General features: G+C 41.6%; 2 long non-coding RNA genes across 6 annotated transcripts in view; one reads left to right on the forward strand and one right to left on the reverse strand.

The window, feature by feature from the left end:
- Positions 1-17,473, reverse strand: part of LOC139361384 (uncharacterized) — a 30,150-nt gene extending 12,677 nt beyond the window's left edge. For 2 of the 3 annotated variants that reach the window (XR_011618952.1, XR_011618950.1), the window contains exons 1-2: positions 17,270-17,473; positions 813-904 (exon numbers count right to left, since the gene is read on the reverse strand). This is a non-coding gene — a long non-coding RNA (uncharacterized lncRNA). The remainder of the gene's footprint in view (positions 1-812; positions 905-17,269) is intronic. The other variant, XR_011618951.1, reaches the window with a different exon arrangement.
- A 5,507-nt stretch (positions 17,474-22,980) lies between these two features.
- On the forward strand, positions 22,981-26,323 carry LOC139361381 (uncharacterized). Of its 3 annotated transcripts, none has more exons than XR_011618946.1 (3): positions 23,062-25,420; positions 25,839-25,956; positions 26,181-26,323. It is a non-coding gene; the product is annotated as an uncharacterized lncRNA (long non-coding RNA). The 3 variants fall into 3 exon arrangements; XR_011618947.1 differs by lacking the exon at positions 25,839-25,956 and having other exon boundaries at positions 23,093-25,039; positions 25,256-25,420; XR_011618945.1 differs by lacking the exon at positions 25,839-25,956 and having other exon boundaries at positions 22,981-25,420.
- The last annotated feature ends 264 nt before the right edge of the window (positions 26,324-26,587 follow it).

A 26,587-nucleotide genomic window follows, 5' to 3' on the forward strand; every position in this document is an offset into this window, starting at 1 on the left:
ATTTTCCATTCATCTATGACTGTTAGAAAAAAAAATTAATACTGTCTGAGTTGTAACTGCCCTACCTCTATTTTTAGGACTTAAGTTATGACATCACATTTATTTACTTGGATGGTATATTTATACTGCATGGTTTTGAGTCCATCACCATTTCAAATTCACTATTCAAGTCATATATCAGTTTATATATCAAATTTGCTGTTTGCCACCTGTCACTTAGATAAATGACCTCTCTGTTGTTACCAAAGAGCTATAAAAATAGATTAGGCAGAACAATCTTTATATGGAATCTTGAGATAACCATGAGAAATCACCTAGCCAGTTGATCACAATTCTATTCACATTTAGGTAAAGTCACCCAATTGATTTCTGATTCAATAAATTGCTGTTACATTTCACCTTTAATTTTCTTGTAGCTACAAGTATCTCATAAGAAATATGATCAAATGCCTTTCTGATAAGGATGACTACCACAGTTAGATCTTTTATATCTACCAATTTATTTCCCAAGGAAATGAATGGGTTAATGTGATAGTATGCATTCATACCAACCCAGCTTATGCCTAGTAGTTCTTGATTCTAGAATATTTTCCAGGATCTACATTAAATGATACAATCCCCAGTTTATTTACTTTATTTTTAGTATACACTGTGAAAAATCAAGATTTTGTTTACCAATTTTACAGAGTTTTTAATCCTATTCTCAATAAAAATCAATAGTCATCAACAGCCATAAGAAATCTTGCTTACTAGGTCTTTCGTTCTAGCATCAAATTTGTCGGCTGAGGGACTTGAAACAGTTAGTTACTCACCTTACATCTCCTGACCAATCTTGAGCATGATCTTGGGGCACTTTCTCCTATATTAGTGTTTGCACTACTATTTTAGTCCAGTGGTCACTTCACTTGACAAATAAGACAAAAGCAAAAGATGAGTTAAAGTGTTCTGGTTTTCTATTCAATTCATCATTTAGTAGCTTTAATCCCTCTTTGAAAAAAGCTTGAACATAAATAAAATAAGAAAATCATCACTGCTATGCCCCAAGCTGAAGAACTATATTTTCCTTGATCTTCTTTTGTGCTGAAAATAACAAAAAGATGGATTTATGTTTAACTAACAATTTTGTGACTTTACTTCATTTTGAAAAATTAGCATTAATGCTGTAATTGTTTTTATTTTACAAGTCCTCATTATATTTATCCTTGATTATATTTCTACCTGTTTAAATATGGTTTTAAAATGTGAACTGATTAACATGCAAAAGCTCCTAGTATGCTGTACATCACATTAGATCTGAAGAATAAATTCAAATTTCCTTCATACTGATTCATTGTCTGGTCCTGGAAAAGTCACTGATTCTCTCAGAGCCTTAGTTTTATTATCTGTGAAATGAGCATAATAAAACATCTACCTCAACTCTTAATTTAAAGTGGCATCTAAGACTTCCTTTCAAAGGCAGACAGAAACCATCAGAAGATCCTTTCTCCAGCTACTCTGGATAAAGTATAATAATATTTTATATATGTGACTAAATACAAAATCCAGAGAGATGAGTTTTACAGTATCTGATATTAAGATCTCAAAACCATATAGTGAGAGTTTTTAAAAGCCCAGCAAAATCACAATGGTAGTGAAACAGGGTATATAACATAGAGAATTTTATTTTATACCAGTGAGGAAAATATGGAAAGGGAAGAAACAAAGTGTCTATCCTTTTTTTTTAAATAAAGCATGGTAAAATGATTGGGAAAGCTATTTTATTAGATTAAATATTAGCAGTTTAGTCTTATATACTACGGAATATTTTTTCCTAAAATTAAACATTTAATTTGATTTGATCCAATATAATTTCATTGTTTTATTTTGACACTTGATATTTTGATAATGTTTGTATATTACCTATATAAAACTATATGTGCATGGCTGAAATGATGAAATTATTATATTCTCATATGCAATTTTTCATCTATACATATGACAGGGTTGCATTATTTCACTTAGGATTTTCTTAGAGTGTCGAATTGCTTACAACAGGTTTGCAAAATGATTTCTACAGCTTTCACAGTTTTATCTGATTTATATTAGTATGTACAATATTGGGATGATGTGTTCCTTAAAGAGTAAAAAATAGTTATATGAGTTTCCTGATGATGACAGTGATGGGCTGTGATGTTTTAGGAAGATTCCTGGCAGTGATAGTAAATAAAGTGTTTTCCTTAAAGTCACACACCTAGTGATTGTAGAGCCAGAATACAAACCTTTGTGACTCGAAATTCCGTGCTTCCAACAAATAAGGTCAAAGAGTAAAAGAAACTAAACTCAGAAAGTAGGATGTATAAATGGAATAAAGAAGACAGGCATGAGAAGTATTATGGGAGCTGTATTTATAAGATACAGAACCTGATTGAATATGATGGCATACAAGGAATTCATAAAATATTGGTTGATGGGAAATTATTCATTACAGAGATAATCAGAAAACTGATAATGTGTCCTACATTATTTAAAAGGAAATTTAAGAGAAATGTGACTGAGCAAAAAGGGCACAGATTAGTGGTCAAACACATCCGTAGTTTGTCTTTCTGTATTTTGTCCTGCAGCTGACCCTTTGGAAAGAGTTTGGTCTCTACTAAACATTTCATGGCAGAAAGTAGATGTGATTCACCCGTATGTCTTCTTGGTAGTAGAACTCTCATTGAAAATTTTTCAGCTAGTCTGTAATTATTGAGTCTTAAAAACAAAGTGGAATAATTTGACAATAGTGTCAAATTTGAGAGGTGCTTTCTTTGAGAAAAATATTAGCTACCATATATCTGTTTCTAATCATTAATCCTTGAATATATGCCTATAGTATCATAAGATGGTGATAGAAACTTCCCCAGAATCTTATACCCACTGAAGTATCAGTAGGATTAAAAAGCATGGCAGCATTTTGAAGGACAGTGAGCAAATTACGTGACATTGTGATAAGATTGTCAGGGCTACTTGTCCCCAACTTAAGGACATGTAAGAATACCTAATGTATCCAACCAATATTTGACTTAAAGTAAATGAATAAAAGGTTTAGAAAAAAATCTCATGAGATGATCAATTGTATTACTTCTGATCAAGCTATACCATAAACCTTTGTGTTGAGATAATCAACTCCTGTCCAAATGGGCTTGGAGAAGGCATGTCATATGGGCAAGATAAGGGTTGGTTTACTGGAGGAGACAAAGCTTGAGTAAGACTTACTTAAAGGATGAATCTTTTTTTTCTTCATTTTTTCCCCTTCTTAGATTTTTAAAAATGAGATGTAATTTACATACCATAAAATTCACTCTTTTAAAGTGTGAACTTCAGTGATTTCAGATATTCAAGAGTTGTGTAACCACCACCACTATTTAATTCAAACAAAATTTCACCATCCCAAAAAGAAACCGTGTACTTATTAGCCATCATTTTCCATTCTGCATTCCCCACTCAGTCATTAGAAATTACTGATCTACATTCTAGTTATATGGATTTGGCTATTCTGGATATTCCATATAATTTAAATAATACAATTTGTGATCTTTTGTACCTAATTTCTTTCACTTTCTTTCAAGGTTTGTCCATGTCATAGGTTGCATTAGTAACTCATTCTTTTTATTTCTGAATAACATTTCATTGTATGAATGTACCACATTTTGCTTATTCATTTGTCATTTGAAGGACATTTGGGATATCCACCTTAGGCCAATTATTAATAATACTGTTATGAACATTTATGTCTTTTATATTATTATTTTCAAATACACTTTAACTTTATTTTTTACAGCAATTTTAGGTTCATAGGAATATTGAGTAAAAGATACAGGGATTTCCTATATACTCCCTGCCCTCAAGCTTGCATAGCCTCCTCCATTATGAATATTCCTCATCAGAGTGGTACATTTGTTAAAACTGATGAACCTACATTGACATATCATAATTATCCCAAGTCCATACTATAAATTAGGGTTCATTCTTGATGTCATACCTCAATAATTACAGGCTACCTGAAAAATTCTTTGAGTTTAGACAAATGTATAATCATATTTATCCACCATTCTAGCATCCTACCAACCAGTTTCACCATTCTAAAAATCCTCTGTGTCTGCCTATTCATTCCTACGTCCTCCTCAACCCCTGACAACCACTGTTTTTCTTTTTTTCTCTCCCTGGTTTTGCCTTTCTAGAATGTCACATAGTTAGAATCATGCAGTATGCAGCCTTTTAAGATTGACTCATTTTACTTAATATACATTTTAAGTTTCCTTCATGTCTTTTCATCCTTCATGAATAGCTCATTTGTTTTTAGTGCTGAACAATATTTCATTGTCCAGAAGTACCACAGTTGATTAATCTCTTCACCTACTGAAGGGCATCTTAGTTGGTTCCAGTTTTTGCAAATATTAATAAAGCTACTATAAGCATCTATGTGTAGATTTTTGTGTGTACATAAGTTTTCAACTTCTTTGGGTAAATTTGAAGGGATGAGATTGTCAGATTATATGGTAAGACTATGTTTAGTTTTGTAAGAAACTGCCCAATTGCTTTCCAAAGGGCTGTTTCAAAGTGATGTTTGGAAAATGGCTTTTTCAAAATTTTGTTCTTACCAGTAATTAATGGAAGTGTATCTTGCTCCACATCCTCTCCAACATTTGGTATTACCAGTAGTTTTGGTTTTGGCCATTCTAATAGGTGTGCAGTGGCATCTCATTGTGCTTAAATGAGAATTCTTGGGGTTTTTTTGGTTTTTGCTTTTCAAATATTCTCTCCCATTCTTTGAGTTGTCTTTATACTTTCTTGATGATGTCCTTTGAAGCATTAATATTTTAAATTTTGATAAAATTTAGTTTATCCTTTTTTTGTACAAAGCTTGTGTTTTGGTATCATATGTAAAAAACTTATTTTAAGGTCATGACATTTTATGCCTATATTTTTAAGAGTTTTATAATTTTAGTTTTTATGTTTATATAAGTGATACATTTTCAGTGAGTTTTTGTGTATAGTGTGAGGTAATGGTCCAGTTTAATTTTTTTCCATGTAAATAGCCAGGTTTTCTAGCACTATTTATTGAAAAAGAATGTTCTTTTCATTTTGAATTGTCTTGACATCCTTTTGAAAAATCAATTGAATGCAAATATAAAGATTTATTTCTGAACTCTCAATCTTCTGCATGATTTACATATCTATCTTTATGTTAGTACCACCACTGTAGCTTTGCAGTAGGATTTAAAGTTTAAAACTGTAACTCCTCCAAGATTTATTTATTTCATTTATTCAAGATTATTTAGGCTACTCTTGCTTCATTGCATTTCCATATGAATTTTAAGATCAATTTATCAATTTCTGGAAAAAAGTTGAGATTTTAAGAGGGTTTACAGTGAATCTGTAGATTAATTTTTAACACTTTCTAAACAAAATTAAGTCTAGACCATGAACATGGTTTTTCCTTTTAATAATATCATCTTTGTTTTCATTAAATGATGTTTTCAAGTTTTCATTGTGTAATATAAGTCTTTCATGTGTGTCAACAAGTTCATTTCAAGGTATTTTATTCTTTTTGATGCTATTTTCTTAATTTCATTATCAGTTTGTTTATTGCTGGTTATAGAAATAGTTTATTTTTATCTTGATATTTTGTCCTGCAACCTTGCTGAAATAATTTTTGTATTTTATTCCTTAGAATTTTCTACATACAGGATCATGTCATTTTTAAATAGAGGTAGTTTTACTTTTTGCTTTTCAAAATCTGGATTTTTTTATTTTTGCACCTATTTTTTACTGAATGTAGTCTCCCACTACAATGTTAAATAGAAGTGGCAAGTGTGAACGTCTTTAAACTTTTTATTTTTTTTTCCTGTTGTGAGGAGGTAAGCTTTCTGTTTTTTTTGTGTGTGGTTTTTTGTTTTGTTTTGTTTTGAGACGAGTCTCGCTCTGTCGCCCAGACTGGAGTGCAGTGGCGCGATCTTGGCTCACTGTAAGCTCCACCTCGCGGGTTCACGCCATTTTCCTGCCTCAGCCCCCCAAGTAGCTGGGACTACAGGCATGGGCCACCACACCTGGCGAAATTTTTTTTTTTTTTTTGTATTTTTTTTAGTAGAGATGGGGTTTCACCGTGTTAACTAGGATGGTCTCGATCTCCTGACCTCGTGATCCGCCTGTCTCAGCCTCTCAGAATGCTGGGATTACAGGTGTGAGCCACTGTGCCCGGCGAAGTTTATATTATTAATATATTATACTAATATATTTGTCCCCATTGCCTCACCCTTGCGTTTAAGGAATAATGCAAGGGTGATTCAATGGACACATTCAATGTACCCATTTGCTTATAATATGTAACTTCTTCTATGTTGCTGAACTCCCTTGGCTAGCATTTTATTGATTTCAGCATCTATGATCATAATGAATGTTATTCCGTGGTGTTATTTTCTTGTGATGTCCTTTGCTGTTTTTGGTGTTAGGGTAAAACTGGTCTCATAGTTGAAAAGTGCCTCCCTCCTTTCTCGTTTTGGAAGAGTTTGTAAAATATCGGTGTTAATTCTTCTTCAAATGTTTGGTGGAATTCACAAGTGAAGCCATCTGTTCATGGGTTTTTATTGTGGAAAGTTTTTATTTTAAATTATTTTTTATTACTATTTAAATTGCTCTACTTCTCATAAGTCTATTCAGACTTTTTTTATTTCCCCTTAATTTAGTTTCAGTGGTTTAAGTCTTTCCAGAATTTTTTGCATTTCATGTAAGTTATCTACTTTGCTGGTACAAAAATGTTCATTTTATTCACTTATACTCCATTTTATTTCATAAGTTTGGAAATAATTTCCTATTTTCCACTCCTGTTTAAAAACTGACTTTTCTGTTTGTTTTCTTTTTCAGACTAGTTAAAAGTTAATGATTTAAAAATAGTTTCACAGAACCAACTTTTATTTTTATTTGTTTTCTCTATACTATCTTTCTATTTTCTATTGTATTAACTCCTACTCTAATTTTCACTAGTTCTTCTACTTGCTTTAAATTTAGTTTTCTCTTATCTAGAAAAAAACTCGAAAGGTTTTGTAGGTAGAGTATTAGGTTATTGATTTAAAATCTTTCTTTAAAAAAAAAAATAGAAAGCTCTAAATTTCTTTCAGCCTTGCTTTAACCACACCAAATAATTTCTTTATGTTGTGTATTTGCTTTCATTCATCTCAAAATATTGTTTTAGCAACCATTTTTTTTACTATTTTTTATTTTTAATTTTAGTAGGTACATGGTAGATGTATATATTTATGAGGTACATGAGATAGAGGCATACAATGCATAATAATCATGTCATAAAAATGGGGTATCCATCCCCTCAAGAATTTATTCTTTGTGCTACAAGAAATTCAATTATACTGTTTTAATTATTTTTACATGTACAATTAAATTCTTATCGACTATAGTCACTCTGTTGTGCTATCAAATACTAGGTCTTGTATGTTCTTTCTGTTTTTTTAGGGGTACCCACTAACCATTTCCACCTCACCCCACCCCCCACTACCCTTCCCAGCCTCTGGTTATAATCATTCTACTCTCTGTCTTCATGAGTTCAATTGTTTTGATGTTTAGATCCCACAGTAAGTGAGAACTTGTGATATTTGTCTTTCTGTGCCTGACTGATTTCACTTAACATAATGACCTCTAATTCCATCTAGCTTGTTGCAAATGACAAGATCTTATTTTTTTAATGAATGTATAGTACTCCACTGTGTTATAAGTACCATATTTTCTTCATCCATCCAACCTTAGGCCACTTAGGTTGGACCCAACTTTTGGCTGTTGTGAATAGTGTTACAATAAACATGGGAGTGCAGATATCTCTTTGATATACTGATTTCTTTTGGGTATAAACATACCAGTTGGATTGCTGGATCATATAGTAGCTGTTTTTAGTTTTTTGAGAATCTCCAAACTGTTTTCCACAGTGGTTGTACTAGTTTATGGTCCCAACAACAGGCTATGAGGGGGTCCCTTTTCTCCACATCCTCACCAGCATTTGGTATTGCCTGTCTTTTGGATAAAAGACATTGTAACTGGAGTGAGATGATATCTCATTTTAGTTTTTATATGCATTTCTCTGATCATCAATGCTTTTGAACACATTTTCATGTTTCTATTTGTCATTTGTACGTCTTCTTCTGAGAAACGTCTATTCAAATCTTTTGCCCATTTTTCAATATGATTATTAGATTTTTTCCAGAATTATGTATTCTGGTTATTAATCCTTTGTCAGGTAGGTAGTTTTCAAATATTTTCTCCCATTCTGTGGGTTGTTTGTTCACTTTGTTGATTGTTTTCATTGCCGTGCAGAAGCTTTTTATCTTGATGTGATTCTGTTTGTCCATGTTTGATTTGGTTGCCTGTGCTTGTGGGGTATTACTCAAGATTTGCCTGAAATGATGTCTTGGAAAGTGTTTCTAATTTTTTTGTAGTCGTTTCATAGTTTGAGGTCTTAGACTTAAGTCTTTAAATTACTTTGATTTGATTTTTGTGTATGACAAGAGATAGGGGTCTAGTTTCATTCTTCTGCATATGGAAGTCTAGTTTTCCCAGAACCGTTTATTAAAGAGGCTATCTTTTCCCCATTGTATGTTCTTGGCACCTTTCTCAAAAATGAGTTCACTGAAGATGTGTGAATTCATTTTTGGGTTTTCTGTTCTGTTCCATTGATGTATATGTCTGTTTTTATGCCAGTACCATGCTGTTTTTATTACTATAATTCTGTAGTATAATTTGAAGTCAGATAATGTTATTTCTCCTGTTTTACTCTTTTTGCTTTAGATAGTTTTGGCTATTCTGGGTCTTTTGTGGTTCCATATCAATTTTAGGATTTTTTTTCTATTTCTGTGACCAATGTCATTTGTGTGTTGATAGGGATTATATTAAATCCATAGATATCTTTGGATAGTATGGATATTTTAGCAATATTAATTATTCCAATTTATGAATATGGAATGTCTTTCTATTTTTGGTGTCCTCTTCAATCACTTTCATCAGTGTTTTACAATTTTTATTGTAGAGATCTTTCACTTTTTTGGTTAAGTAAATTCCTATATACTTATATATTTAATTTTATTGTGGCTATGGTAAACAGGATGACTTTCTTGATTTCTTTTTCAAATTGTTTCCTGTTGACATATACAGATGCTACTAATTTTTGCATGTTAATTTTTATCCCACAATTGTAATGAATTTGTTTTTCAGTTCTAAATTTTTGGGGGTATTTATAGGTTTTTCTAAATGTAAAATCATATCGTCTGCAAACAAGGATAATTTGACTTCTTTCTTTCCAGTTGGATGTCCTTTAGTTCTTCCACCTGTGTCATTGCTCTAGCTAGAACTTCTAATACTATGTGGAATAACTATGGTAAAAGTGGGCATCCTTGTCATTCTCCAGATCTTAGAGGACAGCATTTCAGTTTTTCCACATTTTGTATGATACTAGCTATGGGTCTGTCCTATATGACTTTTAGTATGTTGATGTATTTCCTTCTATATCCATTGTTTTAAGGGTATTTTTAAATCATGAAAAGATATTGAATGTTATCAAATGCTTTTCAACATCAATTGATACAATCAAATAGCTTTTGTCATTCATTCTGTAGATATGAGTTATCACATTGATTGATTTGTGTATGTTAAACCATCCTTGCATCTCTGGGATAAATCCCATTTGGTCATGATGAATAATCTTTTTATTGTATTGTTAAATTCAATTTGCTAGTATTTTATTGAGGATGTTTACATCAATCATCATTAGAGATACTGACCTTTAGTTTTCTTTTTGTGATGTGTCTATGTCTGTTTTTTTTTTTTTAAATCAGGGTTATATCTGGCCTTGTAGGATGAGTTTGGAAGTATTTTCTCCTCCTTCATTTTTTGGAAACAGTTTGAGTATGAATAGTATCAGCTCTTCTATAAATGTTTGGTAGAGTTTTGCTTGTTTGGGAATGCCTTTATTTCTCTTTCATATTGGAAGGATATTTTCATCAGACATATTAGTGTACGGTGAAAGGTTTTTTTTTTTTTTTTTCCCCCCTTCAGCACCTTAAATATGTCATGTCACTCTTTCACGGCCTATAAGGTTTATACTGAAAAGTCTGCTGCCAGATGTGTTGGAACTCCATTGTATATTTGTTACTTTGCTCTAGATGCTTTTAGTATCCCTTCTTTACTCTTGACTTTTGAGAGTTTAATTATTAAATGCCTTGAGGTTGTCTTCTTTGGGTTAAATCTGCTTGATGTTTCATAACCTTCCTGCACTTGGACATTGACATATTTCTCTAGGTTTGAAAATTTCTCTGATATAATCATTTCGAATAAACTTTCTACCCCATCTCTTTCTTTAACTTTACTTTAAAGCCAATAACTCTTAGATTTTCTTTTTTGAGACTGTTTTCTAGATTCTGTAGGCATGCTTAATTGTCTCGTTATTCCTTTTTCTTTTTACGTCCTCTGACCATGTATTTTCAAATGGCCTGTCTTCAAGCTCACTTCTTCTTTCTTCTGCTCAATTAATTCTGCTATTAAAAGATTCTGATGCATCTTTCAGTATGCCAGTTGCATTTTCCATCTCCAGAATTCTGCTTGAATTTTTAAAAATTAATTCAATCTCTTTGTTAAATCTATCTGACCGCATAAGATAAATTTTCTCTGTGTTATGAATGACTCTGAGTTTTCTCAACACAGCTATTTTGAATTCTGTTTCTGAAAGGTCACATATCTCTGTTTTTCCAGAATTGGTCCCTCATGCCTTGTATAGTTCATTTGGCAAAGTCAGAGTTTCCTGGATGGTATTGATGCTAGTAGATGTTCTTTGGGGTCTGAGCATTTAAGAGTTAGGTATTTATTGTAGTCTTTAGGAGTTAGGTATTTATCATAGTCCTGAAAAGAATGCTTTTCAATATCCTTCCTTCTTAGGAAGGCTTTCCAGATTTTTGAAAGGACTTGGGTGTTATGGTCTAAGCTCTGTTGGCCTTATGGGGCACCCCAAGTCCAGTAATGCTGTTGGTCTTGCAGATTTGTAGAGCTACCCCCTTCATGATCTTGGGCTATGTCTGGAAGAATTCTCTGGATTACCAAGTAGACACACTTGTTCTCCTCTCTTACTTTCTCCCAAACAAATGGAGTCTCTCTCTCTCTGTTATGAGCCACCTAAATGTGGGGGTGGAGTGCAACAAGCACTGCTGTAGCTACCACCAGAAGAACTGCACTGGGTCAGGCCTGCTGTCAGTACAGCACGGAGTCTTGCCCAAGGGCTTCTGTAATCACTGCCTGGTTACCACATATGTTTGCTCAAGGTCCTGGAGCTCTACAATCAGCAGGTGGCAAAGCCATCCAGACCTGTGTCCTTCCCATCAGGGCACCCCCACCACAGTCCCATGGGAAGTTCTGCCAGACTACTGCCAATGTTCCCTTGATGGCCAAGGGCTCTTCAGTCATCTTGTGGTAAATGCTGCCTGGCCTGGGACTCACCCTTCAGGGCTGTGGGCTCCCTTCTGATCCATGGCAGGTTCAGAAATGCTTTCCAAGAGCCAACACATGGAATCAGGGACCTCAAGAGCCCACATGGTGCTCTAGCCCCCTATGACTGAGCTGGTGCCTAAGATGCAATGCAAACATATCCTTTATGTTTCACTCCACCTTTCTTAACCAGAAATATCTGAGCCAGCAAGTCTCAGAGTCTCACCGAAGGCTTTCAATGTACCACCTGGGTATTACTGCTGGTCATTTAGGCCCCAAGGGCTCTTCAGTTACCAGGTGATGAAGCCTGCTAAGATGGGGTCCTTCCCTTCAAGGCAGCAGGTTCCCTTCGGTCCTGTGCTGTGTCTAGAAATGTTCAGGGCAAGGGCCTAGAAAGGGGGCCTCAGACTCTGACTGGCATTCTATTCCACTGTGGTTGGGCTTGTATCTAAGATACAAGGCAAAGTCCTCCCCACTCTTCCTTCTTTTCTCCTCAAGTGGAATAAAGGGTTCTCTTTTGGAGCTGCAACTTGTATTAATAAATCCTTGGGTTACAGGAGAAATGATGTCAGCACTCCCTTAGTCACCCCAGCCGATGTTTAAGTAGCTGTCGGGCCTCCTCAGCGTTCTGGCTTTGGGCCCAGTTCAGCACCAGGATTCACCTAGGCATTGCAGTCCTTGTGGTCTAGACTGCCTTTCAAATTTATTTAAGACTCTAGAGTATTTTCTTTCACAAAAAACAAAGACTGTTTCTCCTATGTCTTTGGTGCATCTATTAGCAATATGACGTTAATGCCAGGTACTGTTAGTTCTCGCTTGATTTTTGGTTCTTATGAAGGTGCTTTTTTATGTAGATAGTTGTTGAATTGGGGTTCTTGAAGATGAAAAATATTGGTGAAATCTTCAATTCTGCCTTCTTGCTCTGCCTCCCTGAATCTCAGAATATTTTTAATATCACTTGCGATTTATTCTTTGACTAATTTTTCTTTCAGGAGTGTGTTGTTTAATGGCCACATATCTGTGTATTTCCCAAATTTTCTTATTGTATTTACTTCTAGTTTAATTTCATTATTGCCAGAGAACATATTTGCACAATTTCAATTCTTTTAAATTTGCTGAAACTTATTTTATAGACTAACATATGGCTAATTCTGGAGACTGTTTTACATGAGCTTATGAGTGTGTATACATTAATGTTGGATGGAGTATTCTATAGATTAGAACTATTAGGTCTAGCAGGTTTCTAGTGTTGATGAAGTTTTCTATTTCCTTGTTAAATTTAAATCAAATTTCTCTATACATTATTGAAAGTGGGGTACTAAAGTCTATGTTATTGTTGAATTGTCTTTTTCTTTAATTTTGTCAATTTTTGCTTTAAGTGCTTTGGTTCTCTGTTTTTAGATGCATAAATATTTATTATTTTATATTTGTCATGGCTTGACTATTTATGTCTCTGTCTCTTGTTACCTCTTTTTTTTTAAGAAAAAAATTTGTATTAGTATAGTTGATCAGTTATCTTTGGTTACTGTTTGCATGGCCTACGTTTTTTCATTCTTGTTTTTTGAAACTACTGTAGCTTTAAATCTAAAGTTTGCTTTAGCAGACAATATATAGTTGAATTATTTTTTAAAAATCCCTTCTACCAGTTTGGTTTCATTTGAAGTCTATTTATATTTAATGTGACTACAGACAACATAAGATTTACTTCTGCCACTTTGTTATTGTTTTCTATATATATAATGTCTTTTTAGTTTCTCTTTTTGCCTATTACTGTCTTCTTTTGTATTAAATATATATTTTATAGAAGACCATTTAAATTCCTTTTTTCTTTTACTGTAATATTTGAGTGATTTTCTTGTGATTGTCCTGGGAGGATAACAACTAACATCTTAGTTTATAACAGTGCTATGTATATTAATACCAGATTTGCTTCTGTCTAGCTTATTTCCCTCTCCCATCTTTATGCTCTTATTGGTATACAAATTCCAGTTTAAGGAGTTTTGGGGCTGAGATGACGGGGTTTTGTAAGTATAAAATTATGTCATCTGCAAACAGAGACAACTTGATTTTCTCTCTTCCTATTTGAATACCCTTTATTTCTTTCTCTTGCCTGATTGCCCTGGCCAGAACTTCTAATATTAGGTTGAATAGGAGTGGTGAAAGAGGTCATCTTTGTCTTGTACTGATTTTCAAAGGGAATGATTCCAGTCTTTGCCCATTCAATATGATACTGGCTGTGGGATTGTCATAAACAGCTCTTGTTTTTGAGGTATGTTCCATCAATACCTAGTTTGTTGAGAGTTTTCAACATGTAGGGATGTTGAATTTTATCAAAGGCCTTTTCTGCAACTACTGAGATAATCATGTGGTTTTCGTCCTTGGTTCTGTTTATGTGATGGATTATGTTTATTGATTTATGTATGATGAGCCAGCCTTGCATCCCAGGGATTAAGCTGACTTGATCATGGTGGATAAATTTTTTGATGTGCTGCTGGATTTGCTTTGCCAGTATTTTATTGAGGATTTTTGGATCATGTTAATCCAGGATATTGGCCTGAAGTTTTCTTTTTCTGTTGTGTCTCTTCCTAGTTTTGGTATCAGGATGATACTGACTTCATGAAATGAGTTAGGGAGTAGTTCCTCCTTTTCAATTGTTTGGAATAGTTTCAGAAGGAATAGTACCAGCTCCTATTTGCATTTCTGGTAGAATTCTGCTGTGAATCCATCTGGTCCTGGGCTTATTTTTGTTGGTAGGGTATTAAATACTACCTCAATTTCAGAACTTGTTATTTTCTATTCAGGGATTCAGCTTCTTCCTGGTTTAGTCTTGGGAGGGTGTATGTGTCCAGGAATTTACCTATTTCTTCTGGATTTTCTAGTTTATTTGCAGAGAGGTTTTTATAGTATTCTCTGATGGTAGTTTGTATTTCTGTGGGGTCAGTGGTGATATCTCCTACATCATTTTTTTTATTGTGTCTATTTGATTTTTCTCTCTCTTCGTTTTTATTAGTCAAGCTAGCAGTCTGTCTATTTTGTTATTTTTTTTTCAGAAAACTAGCTCCTGAATTCATTGATTTTTTGGAAAGTTTTTCCTGTCTCTACCTCCTTCAATTCTTCTCTGATCTTAGTTATTTCTTGTCTTCTGCTAGTTTTTGGATTAGTTTTCTCTTGTCTCTGTAGCTCTTTTAAATGTGATGTGAGGGTGTTGATTTGAGATCTTTCTAGCTTCCTGATGTGGGCATTTAGTGCTATAATTTCCCTTTTAACACTGTTTTCACTGTGTCCCAGAGATTCTAGTACATTTTCTCTTTGTTCTCATTGGTTTCAAAGAACTTCCTGATTTCTGCCTTAATTTCATTATTTACCCAGGAGTCATTCAGGAGCAGTTTGTTCAATTTCCATGTAATCATGTGGTTTTGAGTGAGTTTCTTAATCCTGAGTTCTAACTTGACTGCACTGTGGTCTGAGAGATTGTTTCTTATTATTTCAGTTCTTTTGCATTTGCTGAGGAGTGTTTTACTTACAATTATGCGGTCGATTTTAGAATAAGTGCCATGTGGCACTGAGAACAATCTATATTATGTTGATTTGGGGTAGAGAGTTCTGTAGATGTCTACTAAGTCCACTTGATCCAGAGCTGAGTTCAAGTCCTGAATATTCTTGTTAATTTTCTGCCTTGTTGATCTAATACTGACAGTGGGGTGTTAAAGTCTCCCACTATTATTGTGTGGGAGTCTAAGTCTCTTTGTAGGTCTCTAAGAACTTGTTTTATGAATCTGGGTGCTCCTGTATTGGCTGCATATCTATTTATAATAGTTAGCTCTTCTTGTTGAATTGTTCCCTTTACCATTATGTAATGCCCTTCTTTGTCTTTATTGATCTTTGTTGGTTTAAAGTCTGTTTTGTCAGAGGCTAGGATTGCAACCCCTGCTTTTTATTTTTCTTGCTTTCCATTTGTTTGGTAAATTTTTTGTCATCCCTTTATTTTGAGCCTATGTGTGTCTTTGCACATGAGATGGGTCTCCTGAATACCGCGTACCAATGGGTCTTGACTCTTTATCCAATTTGCCAGTCTTTGTCTTTTAACTGGGGGATTTAGCCCATTTACATTTAAGGTTAGTATTGTTATGTGTGAATTTGATCCTGTCTTCAGGATGCTATTTGGTTATTTTGCACACTAGTTGATGCTGTTTTCTCATAGTGTTATTGGTCGTTATATTTTGTTGTGTTTTTGTAGTGGCTGGTACCAGTTTTTCCTTTCCATATTTAGTGCGTCTTTCAGGAGTTCTTGTTGGGCAGGCCTGGTGGTAATGAAGTCCCTCAACATTTGCTTGTCTGGAAAGGATTTTATTTCTCCTTCGTTTATGAAGCTTAGTTTGGCTGGATATGAAATTCTGGGCTGCAATAATTTGAAGTCAGGTAGCATGGCGCCTCCAGCTTTATTCTTTTGACTTAGGATTGTCTTGGCAATGCGGGCTCTTTTTTGGTTCCACATGAACTTTAAAGAATTTTTTTCCAATTCTGTGAAGAAAATCATTGGTAACTTGATGGGGATGACATTGAATCTATAAATTACCTCGGGCAGTATGGCCATTTTCACAATATTGATTCTTTCTGTCCATGAGCATGGTATGTTCTTCCATTTGTTTGTATACTCTTTTATTTCACTGAGCAGTGGTTTGTAGTTCTCCTTGAAGAGATCCTTTACATCCCTTGTAAGTTGGATTCCTAGGTATTTTATTCTCTTTGAAGCTATTGTGAATGGGAGTTCATTCATGATTTGACTCTCTGTTTGTCTGTTACTGGTGTATAAGAATGCTTGTGATTTTTGCACATTAACTTTGTATTCACCTATTTCTAAGGCTAAAGTCCATTGCCTTCGTTGCCCTCAATAGACTCTTAAAAAAGGCTAAATTGGGCCACGTGCAGTAGCTCTTGCCTGTAATTCCAGCACTTTGGGAGGCTGAGGCAGGTGGATCACAAGCTTGGGAGTTCAAGATCAGCCTGGCCAACATGTGAAACCTCTCTCTATGAAAAATACAAAAATTAGTAGGATGTGGAAGCACACAACTGTAATCCCAGCTACTCGGGAGGCTGAGGCAGGAGAATCACTGGAATCCAGGAGGCAGAGGTTGCAGTGAGTCAAGATCATGCCATTGTACTACAGCCTGGGTGACAGGGTGAAACTCTGTCTCAAAAAGAAAAAAAAGGGGGGGGGGGTTGGCGAGCTAACACTTGAAATGGTGGTCCAGAGCTCTTAAATATGTCATCTTTGTAAATCTGAATATATTTACTAAAATATTTTAATCAGATCATTTTCTGATTATAAGGGATAATGCAATTTATGGTAACTCTAATTTATTTTAGCCTATTTTATAAAGTTTATAAAGTTCAACAACCATTTTTATTTCAAATCAAGATGTAGTCTCACCATGTTACCCAGGCTGACCTTGCTCTCTCTTCCCTGTTTCTCAGGGGCCTACATGCTTCTCGGTCTGGCTGAATGTCTTCAACACAGATCGCTTCCCAGTCCTTCAGGGAAACACTCCTCGGAGATCCCTGTCCTGAGGGTCTCTCTCTCCATACCTGTTTCTGCTGGCTTGGGCAGGTTCCATGACCCTGGAACACTTGGCTTCCATACGTGTCTCCAACAGGGAAGCTGTCTTGCTCTCCCTGTTTCACCTCAAGGCTGCGTGGCTTGCCTAGCATGAGCGGTAGGCAACCGTGACTGGCCTGGTCTTCGTGGACAGGCGGTGTGGCATTTACCCTCTGCACTTACCGTCTCATTCTTGAGGGACAGCCTCTCCTCTGCTACTGGGTGGACTGACTCCCTGAATCTTCTGGCCCCCTCGAGGATACCGGGCGTTCGTTGATTTCCCTTGGAATCGATGGACAGGTCCCTTGGGACCCTCTTCACCGGGCACAGGCCTAGACACCGCTGTTGGTTTCGCCGTCGCCCCGTACGGCCGGGCTGGCACACATTCCCGTCGACGGCTCCAGGACACGCCAGTGCCACGCGTGGGGTCACTGGCTCCGCCGCGGAACCGCCCCTGTCCCTGTTTGCACGGGTCCTGGAAGGCAGTAGCACCCTGCAGGAGCCCCGGGGGTTTTGCAAGTGGGGGCAGGCCTCCGCTCTTTCAGAGGGGGAGGGAGGCCAAGGGTTCATGGGTCTGTGAATTTTGAGCTGACACCATGCCTTAAGTCCCAGGGGTTGATTCTGTGCTACAGCAAAGCCTCGCCAGCCACAGCAGATGATGGCGAGCCCAACCTTTCTCACCGGGAGGGGTCCAAATTCCAACTGAAGAGGAGCCCTGAGACCCCAGCAGAAGCGCTGAAGCTCCCCCTCCACCGGTGGAAGTCGGCTCAAGGAGGGCCTGAAGACAGGACTCCGGGGGTCTTGGGACTGGGATGCCCGCGGCCCCTTCTCCCACGCCGCCCCATGCTGGAGCCCGGATCCGGCGGCCGCCGGGGCTGCAACGGCAGCCCCCAGCGGCCCCGCCCCACCCCCGATGCCCCCCGCCCCACGGCGCACACGCCCCCTCCCACCCCATCCCCGGGCCCCGGCGCCCCGCGCAGCCGCCGTTGTTTAAAGGGGCCGCAGCCTGACTTCCAGGTGGGGAGCGCGAGTGGGCCCGGCGCGGCAGGGCCAGTGCGCATGCGCGAGGCGCGAGCGGCCTCTCGCGTCACAGCGGTTCCCACGGTTGTCTTAGAAACCGGCCCCCTGAGGCTTGGCAAAGCAGGAGCCCTCCGTGGCGGTGCTTGGGTGTCGGGGCTGCGAGGCTCCTGCCTCACCTCTCCACGGGGTCGACAGGAACGTCTCCGGACGGACGCCGGGAGTCGCAAGGCGCCGGCCGGGATGACAAAAGCGCAGGCGGAGTCCGGGGGAAGCGGCGCGTCGTCCCAGCCTCAGGCCTGTCCGGACGGTGTTGGGGTGAGTCTCCCCAAAAGTCTTGCCCCCGTGATCTCCGCGACAGGTCCGCCCGCCTGTCCGTGGGCTGCTCTCTCCCCCGAGGGGCCTTCACGCGCGGAGCGGGAGCCTGCAGCGTCAGGGGGGCTGTGTGCCTGCGGGGGCTGCGTTTCTGTGCCGCTGCTGCCGTGTGACTGTGTGTGTCTGCGTCTCTCCCATCCTCTCTTGTCTCTCTGGCCCTCACTCTCTGTGTGTGTCTTTCCCTCTTTCTGCCGGTTCGTGTGTGCGTGCCCGTGTGCGTGGGTGCGTTCGGACGAACGCGCCCCGTGCGCCCAAAGGCGACTTCTTGCGCGTCGGCCTGGCTCTGCCGAGCCTCTTTCTTCTGCCTCTGTGCCTGGGTCTTGCGGCGGGCTCGTCACTGGTTTTTGCCGCCGTTCCACTTGGGGTCCCTGAGGGCCTCGGCCGCGTGAGGAGATGCGTCTTCCCCAGCAGCAGTGGAAATCTCGTTACCCTTGCCGAGCGGACTCTCTCCTGGGATCAAGATAACCACAGTCCAGCCAGGGCCAAAAGCCCCAGAGGAGCTCGTCGCCCGCCCTGCAGGAGAGGAGCAGACCCGCCTCAGAGGAGACGCTTGGACCTTTTCACGGCTCTTCTCTGAGAAATGAAGCCGCACCACGGCAGAAGCTTGAAGAGGAAGCCGGGAAGGGGAGATGCCAGGCCTCCCGGTCCCTGGAAGGCTGGCCTCTCCGGACAAGTCAGCCGTTGGGCAACCCTCCCCTTAGGCCCGCGGCGGTGGCACCGGGCAGTGTCGGGCCTGGGCTCCGGCCTCTGCTCTGTCCTCCCTCTTGCTCTGTCTCCCCTGTCTCTCGGGGGCCTACACGCTTGTCGGTCTGGCCGAACGTCTTGGACGCAGATGGCTTCCCAGTCCGTCAGGGAGACACTCCTCGGAGATCCGTGTGGTGACGGTTTCTCTCTCCAAACCTGTTTCTGCTTGCTTGGGCAGGTTCCATGACCCTGGAGCTCCCGGCTCCCATACGTGTCTCCCACAGGGAAGCTGTCTTGCTCTCCCTGTTTCACCTCATGGCTGGGTGGCCTGCCTAGCATGAGCGCTAGGCGACCGTGACTGGCCTTGTCTTCTTGGACAGGCGGTGCGGCACTTCCCCTCTGCACTTCCCCTCTCGTTCTTGAGGCACAGCCTCTCCTCGGCTCCTCTGAGCAGGTGGACTGACTCCCTGAATCTTCTGGCTCCCTCCTGGATCCCAGGCGTTGTTTGATTTCCCTTGGAATCCACGGGCAGGTCCCTTGGGACCCTCTTCCACCCGGGCACAGGCCTGGACTCCGCTGTTGGTTTCGCCGTCGCCCCGTACGCCCGGGCTGACACGCATTCACATCGTCTGCTCGGGGATCGGCCAGTGCCACGCGTGGGGCCAGTGGCTCCACCGCGGGACCGCCCCTGTCCCTGTTTGCGCGGGTCCTGGAAAGCAGAGGCAGCTTGCGGGAGCCCCGGGGCTTTCGCAAGCGGGGCTAGGCCGCCGCTCTTTCGGAGGGGGAGGGAGGCCGAGGGTCCTGCATGCTTCTCGGTCTGTGTGAATGTCTTCAACATGGGACAGTTTCCATTTCATCAGGAAATACTTCCTAGGGGTCCGGATCTTGATTGCTTTCGTCTTCTGTGGTATTTCTTATTGTTTGGACCGGTTTTATTACTCTGGAGTTCTCATACCTATCTGGGAGGGGGCACTTCCATTGATCTCCATGTCTCAAGTGATTGCTGCCTGGTCTGTCCGAGACCAGTGTGATGCTACCCCTCCGTGGCTGACCTTTGCCTGCCAGGAAAGGCAGTGTTGCATCCCGCCTGTAATTTTTCGCTTATTTCTGAAATCCCTTCGGTTCCCCCGCTCCTGGGCAAAATGCCTTCAAGCACTGAATCTTTTGACTGCCACGGATTTCAAGTCTCCCAAGGGATTGGGTTTTGCTGGTTGTCAGGGGAGGTGGTGTCAGGGGAACCACCTGGTGGTGGGCTGTTGGTGGGGTATACTTTTTCAAAACGTCTGGGCCCCTCTGGCAGGCATCCCTGCATGTGGCTTGAACTCTAGCACAGGTCCTGTCTCACAGGTTTTCAGGTGTGCTTGGCTTTTCCTCAACTTTGTGTGGGAAATCCCAGTGGCCCCCGGGCACATGCCTGGACCTCACTATCTGCCTCAGCATCGTCCCAGATGACCTCAAAGACACACGCTCACTCCATCTGCTCTTGAGGGAAGTCAATGCCATGTGTGGTCACATTGGCTCTATCTTGGCCTCGCCTTTGTCTCTTGTTGCATGTGTTGGGGAAAGCTGTGTCGGGATTTCGGAGTCCCCGGGCCTTGGAGACGAAGGTAAACCCCTACCCTACTCAGGAAGGAGGGAGGCAATGGACTCATGGGCCAGTTTATTCAGCAAACAGCAGGCCATGCAACTCTTGGGATCTTTATGTGCCCCAGCGAGGCCCTTCCTGCCTCACTACATTGTAACCCCATTCCTGATCACCCGGTCGTATCCATTATTGGATTCGAAGGGGTGTCCAGAGAGCCCAGCGGGCACCCTGAAGCTCCTCCTCCACCGGGAACCAAAGCAGAAAACCAATCAAGAAGGTCCTGATGATAGGACTCCTATGGGTCTGACCCTGGCTCTCGCGCAGGCCCCTCTCCTAGTCCTCTTCCCACCCGCCGCCTCCGACTGCTCCACTGCTGCCACTGCCGCCCCAGTCCCCGCATCGCGTCGCCACCATTTTTTAAGGGGTCCCCAGCCTGAGTCTCTGGAGCAAAGGGGGAGTCAGCCTTGCCAGTGCTCATGCGCGAGGCCTGCGCTGCGGTTTTGGTCACAGCGATTGACACCATTTCCTGGGGATGGGTCCCTGAGACTTGGCGAAGTAGGAGCCCTGTGTGATAGTGCGTCAGAGTCGGGGCTGAGAGCAGTCCTGGCCAGGGCTTTAACAGGATGGTCTCCAGAGGCCGGGATTCACGGAGATCCGACCAGCAGGAAGAAACCTCAGGAGGAAGAAACCTCAGGCTGATCTCCGGGGAGGCAGCGCGAGATCCCAGCCTCAGGCCAGGATTCGTGGAGTGTCAAGGAGGCCTCTTTCCCAATCTTCACTTCACCTGCCACCGCCTCAGTCCCCACAGCCCCCGCTCCACCATATATTTTTTTATGTAGTCAGTGTCTCACTGTCACCCAGTCTGGAGTGCAGTGGCGAGATCTCAGCTCACTGCAAAGTCTTCCGCCCGGATTCAAGTGATTCTCTTCCCTCCGCCTCCCGAGTACCTGGGATTAGAGGGATTAGTCAGAGTCAGGGCTAAGACTAGCTCTCGCCAGGGGCATAGACGGGATGGTCTTGGAGGCCAGGATTCACGGAGGGTCCTCCAGGAGGAAGAAACCACGGGCAGAGGGCCGGAGAAGCAGCGCCGGATCCCAGGCTCAGGCCTGCACCGACTGATGGTGTGCCAGTGAGTCTCTTCAAAAGAGGAGAGGTTTGCTTGTGTGCCTGTGGGCTGCTCTCTTACCCACGGGTCATAGTCACAGACAGCCGAACCCGGCAGCTTCAGGGGCTGCCTGGGAGTGGGTGTTACCCTGCCACTGCCATACGTCTTTGTGCATTTGTGTGTGTGCCTGCGTCTCTTCTTTCTCTCTCCTTTCTCTCTCTTTCGCTCTGTGTCCGTGTGTGTGTGTGTATGTGTGTGTTGGGACACATGTGCCCTGTGTGCCGGAGGGTGGTATCTTGTACGTTGACCTTCCCTCTGGTCAGCCTCTCCCTGCGTCTCTGCCTGGGGCATGTGGCCGGTTGTCAGTCGTTTTCCGCTGTTCCAGTTTGGGTTTGTGAAAGTCTGGAGGAGTTGGGGAGCTGTGTCTATCTGGTAAGGATTTAAATCACCTCTCCACCCTGAGAGGCCTCTTTTCTAGGATTAAGACCTCTACCCCCCAGCCAAGGATAATAGTCTCACCTGAGAAGTCATCGTCTACCTGCAGGAGCGGAGCAGAGCGACCTCAAAGAAGATGGTTCTCATTCCTCTCTCTTTCATCTCATTGAGAAATCTAGCCACAGGGTAACACAGGTTTTGAAAAGAAGGGAACGGGACCATGGCAAGGATCTGTGAGTGTGCAGGCTGTGTTTCACATATCATTAAACATAGTCTAGTGAGTGTTTTGCAGATAGCTGGCATTTAACTTTGTTTTATTGAATCAAAGAAAGAAAAAATGCTGAGAAAAAAATGACACAACTTGCCTGCCAGTCCGTCTGATTGTTACAAATTTAATAGTAATTTTAATTTATCTCATGTAAAGGTCCTTGGCAGTGATACCTAATTTCCTAAGATAGCCTTGCTTTATTTGGTATGATTAAGATGTCATGCATATCAGAGTATCTGGAAATTCTTCCCAACTCCCTTGACATAATGATTAATCACAATTCCAAAATAACATAACAAAACAAACAACAGAAAATCATTTGTTACTTAGTTCCTTCAAAATTTGTTTATTTAAGTTGTGGTTCCTTCATGTATGAAACATTTTTATGCGCGCACTCTTCCACCCACAGATTTCATCTTAAACAACCTAAGTATTGAAATGCTTGTGCCCTTTGATTAATTTTTCCTACATAAATACTTTGATATAAAAGCTTCATTGAGGCTGGGTGCAGTGGCTCACAACTCTAATCCCAGCTCTTTGGGAGGCGGAGACCAGCAGATCACAGGGTCAGGAGATCAAGACCATCCTGGCCAACATGGTGAAACCCCATCTCTTCAAACATACAAAGAATTGGCCAGTGGAGGCTAGGCGTTGCTTCATGCCTGTAATCCCACACTTTGGGAGGCTGCGGCAGGCAGATTAAGGAAGGTCAGGAGTTCGAGATGAGACCAGTCTGCCCAACCTGGCAAAACCTGTGTCTATTACAACTATAAAAAATTACCCAGATGTGGTGGCAGGCGCCTGTAATCCCAGCTACTCAGGAGGCTGAGGAAGGAGAATTGCTTGAACCCAGGAGGCGGAGGTTGCAGTGAGCTGAGATCATGCCACTGCACTCCAGCCTGGGTGACAAGAGTGAAAATTTACCTGAAAAAAGAAAGAAAGAAAGAAACCTTGTCTATACCAAAAATACAAAAATTAAACCCTGAAGGTCACGTCCGAATGAGAAAGACATTGTTTGGATCAAATTGTCTGACACTAAGGAATAGTGCAGACTGGCCAAGTGAGGTGACTCACACCTATAATCCCAGCACTTTGGGAGGCCAAGGCAGGTGGATCACCTGAGGTCAGGAGTTCAAGACCTGCCTGACCAACATGGTGAAACTCCATCTCTACTAAAAAAAAAAAGTACAAGAAAATTAGCCGGGCGTGGTGGCGCGTGCCTGTAAATCCCGGCTACTCAGGAGGCTGAGGCAGGAGAATTGCTTGAATCCAGGTGGCAGAGGTTGTGGTGGGTGGAGATCATGCCACTACACCTTAGCCTGGGCAACAAGAGTGAAAATCTGTCTCAAAAAAAAAAAAAAAAAAAAAAAAAAAAAAAAAAAAAAAAAAAAAAAAAAAAAAAAAGAATAGTGAAGAGTTAGGGCAGATTTATTTTCAGAGAAGCAGGGAATCTGGAATTTTTGGTGAAATGTCCCTATTTCCAGAAGCTGAAAATGCTCTCAAAGATAAAATTCAAGTTAGCCTATATCAAGCTTCTCCTTGTTCTATGTGTGAATAGCTAGTCTGTATCTTCACCTATGTATATTTAAAAATCAACCTTAAGAAGGCCCTTGGCCACCATAATCCTTCCACATGGTAGCAAGAGCCCAGCCTCTGAGACTGTGCTTCCTTCCCGCCTCCCACTGGAATGCCTTCCCCCTAATCTCCAAGGTATCAAACCGGTCAGGGACAGCTGAGACAACCCTACTTCTGGGAGTCCTCCCCAACCCCTTGAAGTCACAGGCATCTCTGATGTCCCTGCCCTTCATCCACATCACTGAACAATTAAGTGCACACATCTCTGTACTTCTATTTAGACCATTCCATATGTGTTTACAGTTAACGACTTCATGAATGACTGCGGTATGGATGGAGCAGAAAGGAATGCTGAGGGAGGACTCCGGTTAGAATGAGCTGCTCTTCCAGGACTAGGAATGAACTTTCCCCAGTACCAACCAGGCAGCCTCCAGGGCAAGAAAAGGTAAGGGGATCCATCCTGTTGACAGCCAAGATGGAATTACAGGTAATTCTCACCTCTTTTTCGACTCTCAGTTGGAAACCCCCAGCCACAAGGTGAAGCACAATCCACTCCAGAGCCCCACAGTTGGGGCCGGGGATGTCACAGAAATCACTAGGGCAGCCAGTTCCCATCCGGGGGTGCCCAGACTGACCCAGCACCCTCAAGCTTTGCTCCAAACTCAGGCCAGGGAGTGAAGCCCTTGTCCCCAAGCCACAGAGTGAGGGTTTGTCTCTAACCCTGTGGGCTCCAGTGAAAGGAAAATGGCCTGCAGGTGCCCACAGGAGAGCACCTGAGTTCTGAGACAGCTCTATGGCTCCCAGCCTTCATTCCCATGAGTAACACAGGGACACACAGAGGGGCATGCTGACTGCCTATAGGGCACCCATGGAACACGGATGCACCCTGCAGATCCTGAAACTGGTCAGGTAATGAGGTACAGAGGTGTGGGGAAGACCTGGAGGGAGGCCTTACTGGGTGCCAACCAGCCTAACCAGCCGGGGCCACAGACCAGAAGTGCTTCTGACATTAACCAGACACAGGGAAGGTGTGTAGGATGAGTAGTAGAAGTGACTGCAGAGGCCTCTGGGGATTGTAGTTTTGGAGCTAGAGAGGCGGGAAAGCAGTTGGTTTTGCCCACACAGGGTGCCTCTGACATCTGCACAGCACACACAACCAAGTTTAGGAGCCTACTGTTAAGATGCCCAAGTGACATTGACAAGTTTCGCTGGGAGCCAATGAGGTCTGCTGACCACAAGAGCATCGCGGTACTGCTGAAGGATTCTGGAAAATGTGGTGCGGGTTGGCCGGTATGCACTGACCTTCCCCTGAAGGTGACCTGAGCTCACCATGCAAGTCTCCTCCCTGGTGTGCCCTTCCCCGAGCAGATGCCAGATTGGGACAGAAGCAGCTCAGGGAGAGGCGATGCTTTGCCATGACTCCTGGTTTGCAGGTGACACTGGCCCTGTGTTGCCTACAGTAGGAGGGTGTACCAGGACAGGGAACCCCAAGGCTGTTTTCAGGAAGAGCAAGATTGGCTTGCAGCAAACTCCCGGAATGGAGATGGGGAGAGTCTTGTAGCATTTCCCCCGCATTTTAGGGGATGGAGCCTGGACCTGGGTGAACAGCAAAAGATCGCCTGGTGGTAGTGGTGGTGAGGCTGGGAGACTTGAGCCAGAAATTCCTGAGGATCTTTTTTTTTTTTTTTTTTTTTTTTTTTTTTGACAGAATCTCGCTCTGTCACCCAGACTGGAGTGCAATGGTGTGATCTCGGCTCATTGCAACCTCTGCCTCCCAGGTTCAAGAGATTCTCCTGCCTCAGCCTCCTAAGTGGCTGGGATTACAGGTGCCTGCCACCATGCCCAGCTAATGTTTTTATATATTTTTTTAGTAGCAATGGCGTTTTGCCATGCTGCCCAGCCTGGTCTTGAATACTCGACCTGAAGTGATCCACCTGCCTCGGCCTCCCAATGTGCTGGGATTACAGGCATGAGCCCCCAGGCCGATCTCATTTTTATCTTTTCTCTTACAGGTTTTTATTTTGTCTTTTTTTTTTTTTTTATCTTACAGGTGCGGCTTGGAGGAAACTTCTGGAGGGTGGGGTGGTGCTGAAGAGGAGGCAACATTGTAACTGTTTTGTTCAACATGGGTGTTTTCTTTATGCATCAATTTGTATTTTTAAAGATATTACATTAAAATTTTGTTTATCTTGATTACTGAGTTTTTTTGGTGCCCCATAATTTCTCTATCCATAGTCCTGAGCCTTGATACAAAGTGAGGACCTGGCCTCTGGGCATCAAGCAGCCAGAAATTCCCTTAGGAGCTTTCTCTGAATTGTTGAATTGTGAGTGATTATTTTCCTTTCCTGACTTCCCTAATATCCACAATTTCCTCGTAATCATCCTCCAAAGCCACACCCACAAGGCACCTCTGAGACCTATCATGAAGCAGATATTCAAAAATTATTTGTAAATCTT

The sequence above is a fragment of the Macaca nemestrina genome, unplaced genomic scaffold, assembly GCF_043159975.1.
Source record: "Macaca nemestrina isolate mMacNem1 unplaced genomic scaffold, mMacNem.hap1 Scaffold_46, whole genome shotgun sequence".
Taxonomy (NCBI): Eukaryota; Metazoa; Chordata; class Mammalia; order Primates; family Cercopithecidae; genus Macaca; species Macaca nemestrina.